At 41.8% G+C, this 7,151-nt stretch overlaps 1 long non-coding RNA gene across 1 annotated transcript; it reads left to right on the top strand.

The window, feature by feature from the left end:
- The first annotated feature begins 4,154 nt into the window (after window positions 1-4,154).
- LOC132619218 (uncharacterized) lies at window positions 4,155-6,657 on the top strand. Its single transcript, XR_009574618.1, has 2 exons — window positions 4,155-4,539; window positions 6,280-6,657. It is a non-coding gene; the product is annotated as an uncharacterized LOC132619218 (long non-coding RNA).
- Window positions 6,658-7,151: the final 494 nt, after the last annotated feature.

A 7,151-nucleotide genomic window follows, 5' to 3' on the forward strand; every position in this document is an offset into this window, starting at 1 on the left:
GATCAACCGCTATTAGAGGCCGGGAGCCTACACCCGCACCTGCACCCGCATCCATACCCGTTGCCCGAGCTTCTATCCGTGGGCGAGGCAGGGTACGTGGCAGGGGCAGAGGCCGTGGAGCTATTCCAAATAGGGACCAAGCACCAGCACCTGCTCAAGAACCTGACAGGGAGTTGACTCTGGAGCTTGAGGACATTTCGGAGGAGGAGATTAGGGCTGCTGAGGCACAGCCTAGGGTCGCTGCTACTCCTAATTTTCAGGAGGCTGTGTTTCGAATGTTGGGGTACTTTGACAGTTTGGCTTAGGTGGGCATGATTCCAATTACTCCAAATGGCTCGCAGACTAGAGTGGGAGGTCATACTCCCGATGCTAGGGTTGCTCCAGGATTTCCCATATCGAGGGTATTGCTGGCAGCAGCAGTGGCTCCCCGTATTGATGCTACTTCAGCACCTGATTTTGTTATAAGGCCTATGGATGGGCCAGTGTTGACTAGTGAGGAGTGGAAATTGTTCGAGGGGTTCACCAAAATGTCCCTCCTTGGTTCTATGGTACTCCCGGTGAGGATGCGTATGAGTTTATTGTTAGTTGCCAGGAGATGCTTCATAAGTTGGGTGTAGTGGAGTATCACGGGGTTGATTATGTTTCTTTTCAGTTAGTTGAGGATGCCAAATAGTGGTGGAGATCGTACATGGAGTGTCGACTAGCTGGGTCGCCACCTTTGACCTGGACCCAGTTCTACTAGGTGTTCCTGGAGAAATATGTCCCTCGTACTCTGAGAGACAACAGGAAGGATGGGATTTCGACATTGGAGCAGCGAGGTAGGTCGGTTGCGGAGTATGAGACCAGATTCCTCGCTTTGTCCCGTTACGTGACGGCATTACTTCCCACAGAGGCTGAGAGAGTGAGGAGATTTGTGAAGGGTTTGGACCTTCCACTTCGGCTGGCGACCTTACAGTTAAAGGCTTCTGGGGCCTCATTTCAGTCAGTAGTAGAGCATGCTAGGAAGGTCGAGTCAGAGATGGGTCGGGCACATAGTAGGGGTGGCGACAAGAAAGCTCGCGGATTTGACAATTTCAGAGGTCCTATTAGAGATGAGGGACACCATGACAGGGTTCGTCATTATCCCTACAACCGCCCCATCCAGTCATCACTACAGGCTTTAGCAGGTGGTTCTTCAGGTTATAGCAGGCACAGTTCTGAGCAGACTTCCCGAGGTTCTTACTCTCGACCTTCAGACCACGGAGGGTATTCTGGTTCTTCTTTGACAGTTCAACAACCTATGTCCAGAGGGACATGTTTTGAGTGTGGCGAGACAAGGCATTACGTGAGAGAGTGTCCTCGATCCAGGCAGGGTTCCAGAGTTCAGACATCTAGGCCTCCAGCACTGCCAGCTAGAGGAGGAGGATATTTTGGTAGAGGGGGTTCGCAGTCTGGCAGGGGTGGCCATCAACCTAGCAGAAGTGGTCATCAGTCTGGTAAGGGCAGTGCTCAGTCAGCGAGAGGAGGATCTCAAGTTGGTCATCATGGTCGTGGAGGCACACAGTCCAAGGGTGGACGTGCCCATTTCTATGCTTTTCCAGGTAGACCAGAGGCTGAGGCTTCTCATGCGGTTATCACAAGTATTATTTTAGTTTGTCACCGATCGACTTCTGTCTTATTTCATCTGGGTTCTACTTTCTCTTATGTATCCACTTACTTCTCTACGGGTTTAGATATGCTTTGTGATATGCTTGATGTGCCTATTCATGTCTCTACTCCTGTCGGAGATTCTGTGGTAGTAGATCGGGTCTATAGGTCTTGTGTGGTCACGTTTATGGGGTACGATACTTGGGTAGACTTGGTTATTTTTGATATGGTGGACTTTGATATTATTCTTGGCATGGACTGGTTATCTCCCTATCATGCTATTTTAGACTGTCATGCCAAGACTGTCACGTTGGCCATGCCAGGTATTCTGCGGTTAGAGTGGAAGGGTACTTCTAGTTCAGCACCTAAGAAGATCATATCATTTCTTCGGGCAAAGAAGTTAGTGGATAAGGGATGTTTAACATATTTGGCTCATATTCAGGATACTAGTGTGGATACTCTTTCCCTGGAGTCGGTGCCAGTTGTTTGTGAGTTCTCAGAGGTTTTCCCGACAGATTTGCCTGGCATGCCGCCTGATCGAGATATTTACTTTTGCATTGACTTAGAGCCAGGCACCCGACCTATTTCTATTCCACACTATCGGATGGCTCCGGTAGAGTTGAGAGAGTTGAAGGAGCAGTTGCAAGACTTGTTGAGTAAAGGATTCATTAGACCTAGTGTTTCTCCTTGGGGTGCTCTTATTCTGTTCGTGAAGAAGAAGGATGGTGCCATGCAGATGTGTATCGATTATTGGCAATTGAACAAGGTTACAATCAGGACTAAGTATCCAATATGCCGCATTGCTGATTTATTTGACCAGCTTCAAGGGGCGTCGATATTTTCTAAGATTGATTTGAGGTCAGGTTATCATCAGTTGAAGATTCGAGCAGAGGATGTTCCGAAGACTGCTTTCAGGACCCGTTATGGTCATTATGAGTTCTTGGTGATGTCTTTCGGGCTTACTAATGCCCCCGCAGCCTTCATGGAATTGATGAATGGGATCTTCAAGCCTTACTTGGATTCATTTGTGATCGTTTTTATTGATGACATCTTGGTGTACTCTTGGAGTAAGAAAGATCATGAGAAGCATCTGAGGATCGTTCTTGGCCTGTTGAAGGACAAGAAATTGTATGCCAAGTTTTTCAAGTGTGAGTTCTGGCTCAGTTATGTGGCATTTTTGGGACATGTTGTGTCCAAGGATGGGATTATGGTTGATCCCAAGAAGGTCGAAGCGGTTAGAGATTGGGCCAGGCCTACTTCGGTGACTGAGATTCGAAGCTTCGTAGGCCTTGCGAGTTATTATCGCCGATTTGTGAAGGGGTTTTCATCTATTGCTTCCCATTTGACTAGGTTGACTCAAAAGAATGTGCCTTTCCGGTGGTCTGATGAGTGTGAGGAGAGCTTACAAAAGCTCAAGGCTTTATTGACTTTAGCCCCGATTTTGGCTTTACTTGTGGAGGGAAAGGACTTTACTGTTTATTGTGATGCTTCTCAGATTGGCTTGGGTTGTGTGCTGATGCAAGAAGGTAGGGTGATCGCGTATGCTTCGAGGCAGTTGAAGGTTCACAAGAAAAAATACCACACTCATGACTTAGAGTTGGGTAGTAGTCTTCGCTTTGAAGATTTGGAGGAATTACTTGTATGGAGTTGTAACATCCCGTACCTTAGCATTGTGATGCGTCGTAGTAAAACCATATGAATTGGAAGGCATTATGGTCATACACGAGGTTATAAATGTAGGACCTCATAAGTTCGACGACTTTCAAAATTGTTAGATGTAGTCTCTATGGTATTTTCTTTTAAGTGAAAACTTTTTTGTAAATATTTCACAAGCATCAATTTCAAGTAGAGATGATTATTACTACTTGCAGATATGCTTCAAATTATACCTAGATACGAGAAATTTTATAAATGGAATTTTCCTTCTTATAAAGATAGAAATTATTTTCTCAAAAAAAAAAAAATATCTTTACTGTTTTGAGAATCTAAAATATTTGTACTCTTGATATTAGTTGGAAAAATTAGTTTTGATAAAATATATATATACACTTCCAAAGTATGGGAAACATTTATTTGCCTAAGTGTTTTATTTTAACGTTGTAAATTTATTATTTTTCTAAGAATATAAGTTGCTGCCAAATTCTACTTCAAATTATAGTAACCATTTATGAGCATTTCATAAAGTATTAAAATAATATCTAACCACATCAATACTGGCCATGTGGTAGAAAGGACAAAAGAACACTCTCCAATGTCATTAACTTTTGTCATCTGTTTTCACGTGATTATATCTACAGATATATATAAGGAGTTACCTACCATATTAAGTAATTAATATAAAATTGAGTATTATTTAAGTGAACTGAGATCAAAAAAAATTAATTACGCGTGAAATTTATTTAATAATAAGAGTAGTGGGAGACAAGGTGGCATGGCCCCCAACAAAGGGACAAGTGTCACGGCTATGACACATGGGTTCATTTCAAGGAAAGGAATGTATGACTAATATAGAATCTGTACGATACATCTTTGGAGATCATTGTAATACATTAATGGGTGGACCCCACAACCATTACACAAGAGACATATATATACGGGTGTGCAGCATGTTTGAGAAACAAACATTTCACAAGAGAATGTGCTAGGCTTCTTTCCTTGTAAGTTCCAACGTGTGCAACACATACATTTTCTAAAGGTTGCTATGTTGTTTTCCTTATGGTGTTAGCGCCAGCAAACACATATATATGCATATACACGATCTGCCATGGATAAATAAAATTCATATGCGGAAGCAAATTACAGGGGAGAACGTCATATAAGTCATAAACACGCCAGTTTCCTCCGGATAATAGCAAATTAGAGATTTCTTCAAAGTGAAGTAAGGTGGAAAAGGATTATTTCTTGGCATATAAGGTAATAAATTCACTCTCCTAGATGTATTTGATTTATCCAAGTCATATCTATGTTGCTAGACGAAAGAATTACGAAATTTATATCGGAACCGGATAAATTGTTGTTGTCAACATATGGGCTGTTTTGGAGATGATTTAAGAATGGATTTAATTTTATTTGGATATGTATTTGTTGATATTGTTATTGGTATTGTGATTGATATTTTGTCTAAATTGTGAGATTTGATGAAATAAACACGGACTTGAGAATAAAATCGTCATTTGGAAAGAGTTGAGTTTGTGGGCTGTTTTCTTGTTATAATCATATGATATAAGGATAGAATTTGTAGTAAATGACTTCCTTATCTTGTGGAGAATGTTATTAAGTTAAGAAGGAGCATACAAAAGGAGACATGGGTTGTACAGATCCTACTTCGAGCTTGACGATCATTATAAAGTATTATGAAGTCATTATGGATATATATGTTGTGTTGTTGAGTTGGAGGAATTGAAAATATAACTGTATCCACATGTTGTTGTTGGTATTTCTGTGTCAACATGAGAGCAATTGGAAATTTTGGATAGGTGAAAATATAGGGGAAGTGCTGCCGGATTTTCGCTAAATTTTAGATAATAGAAAATCTGAAACGAGAATATGTATAAGCTGGAATATAGGTTCGATAAGAAATAGGCTATGGATTTGTAAACTAGATAATATAGTTACTAACAATAATATTACTCTTATATAAATAGGCTAAAAGAGCGACGAGACGAACCAGTTACGAATAGCCGCTAACAGGTATGTAGAGCTTACCTTCCCTTCTTTTGGCATGACCTTTATGGAATGAACAAATAATGTATACGTATGCTTCTAAAGAAAATTCTATTCTTAGCGCCACTAGGATGGCCGATGTCTTTGATTTCCGTAAATATTCCATGCGGTTTGATATGTATATATGATGTTCGAAAGTCCTCGTTGGTATATTTCCGAATGTGTTCGAAAGAAAATGGATATGACTTAAGTCTTTGATAAATATTTTGGTACGTATATATGGTTCCAAAGTCTCCATTTGGTTTGATCCATAATGATATTTGAAAACTACCTAATATGTTTGTTACTTGAATTTCTAAATATGGCTTGTGGAATAATTTTTAGAAGGTTCCGAACTTCAAAAGCTCGTAATTTTTGTATCCTAATTCCGATTGACCCGATACTTGTTTCTGAGCTTCCTGATATCGGTATAGACATATTTATTTATCGATTCTCGGAATTTATTTACTTATATGCATATGATTTCTGCACTACTCCGCTCGTGCATACTACTATTACATCGTTCGCCGGATCCCGGGCCGGTTATGGTTCGTGCGCACTATGATAAATTCGGCCGTATGCTGTGTTACGGTTCCCGAGACCTCGCCATAGGGCCGGGTTCCGTTTGGAGTTATGTTGTGATATGGCTGGTGATATGTTATGATGATATGTGTGTGTTCGGGGATGTACGGAGATTTGAACCTTCTGGTGTTATGCTGTGTGTGGCACCAGCGTCGGAGTGGTGACCACGTTCCTGATCTTTGCATGATTTTATCTGCATTACGTATATATGTTTTTGGCACAGATTTTGATATACTGGTCAGTATTCCCCTTTCGTGTCCTGTTTGTTTTCAGTTGTGGTTTACATTTCTGTACTCTATGCTTTACATACTCAGTACATCTTTCGTACTGACCCCCTTTCTTCGGGGGGCTGCGTTTTCATGCCCGCAGGTACAGAGATTCGTGATCTGCCAGCGTAGGCCACACGTTCTGCTATTACCGAGTGCTCCTTTTGATCCGGAGCCCATTTGTCGGTATATGTCTTTTGTGATGTATATGCATCTGTATATTTGACTATTTGGGGTACGGCGGGGCCTTGTCCCGTCATATGTTTTCGTTCTGTATGTGTAGAGGCTTGTAGTCATATATGTGGGTCGAGGGTCCTATATGTGTCTGCTTTGTTTACGATCTGTGTCTTAATGCGGTCCGTCTGTTATGGTGGCCAAAATGGCCCATATGTTTGTATCTGTACATATGATCGGCGACGTGCATTCCGCCGCTCCTTCTGTTTTAATATGATATTTTGGTATGCGCGACCGCTTAAGACAAGTTTTGATTTAAAATATGTTTAAAATAACTATTATGAAATCTGAGTTAAGCTTTGATATGAGGATTTGGCTCGTATGTCCGTTTGGGGTGTCCAAGTAGGGCGCCAGTCGCGGCCCACGGAGTTGGGTCGTGACAGGAGTCCATTGTGCGGTGTTCACGGATCACCGTAGTCTTCAACATGTGTTTAATCAGCGGGATCTAAATTAGAGGCAACGTAGATGGATGGAGTTGCTTAAGGATTATGATATCACCATTCTTTATCATCCAGGAAAGGCTAATGTGGTAGTTGATGCGTTGAGCCGGAAGGCAGTGAGTATGGGTAGCTTGGCGCGTTTGATTGTGGAAGAGCGTCCTTTAGCCATGGAGGTGCAGTTTTTGGCTAATAGTATGGTAAGACTCGATATTTCAGAAACTGGTCAGGTTCTAGCTTGTGTGGAGGCGAGGTCGTCTCTTTTGGAGCAGATTAGGGCCCAACAGTTTAAGGATGTGAAATT

This window comes from Lycium barbarum, chromosome 11, assembly GCF_019175385.1.
Source record: "Lycium barbarum isolate Lr01 chromosome 11, ASM1917538v2, whole genome shotgun sequence".
Taxonomy (NCBI): domain Eukaryota; kingdom Viridiplantae; phylum Streptophyta; class Magnoliopsida; order Solanales; family Solanaceae; genus Lycium; species Lycium barbarum.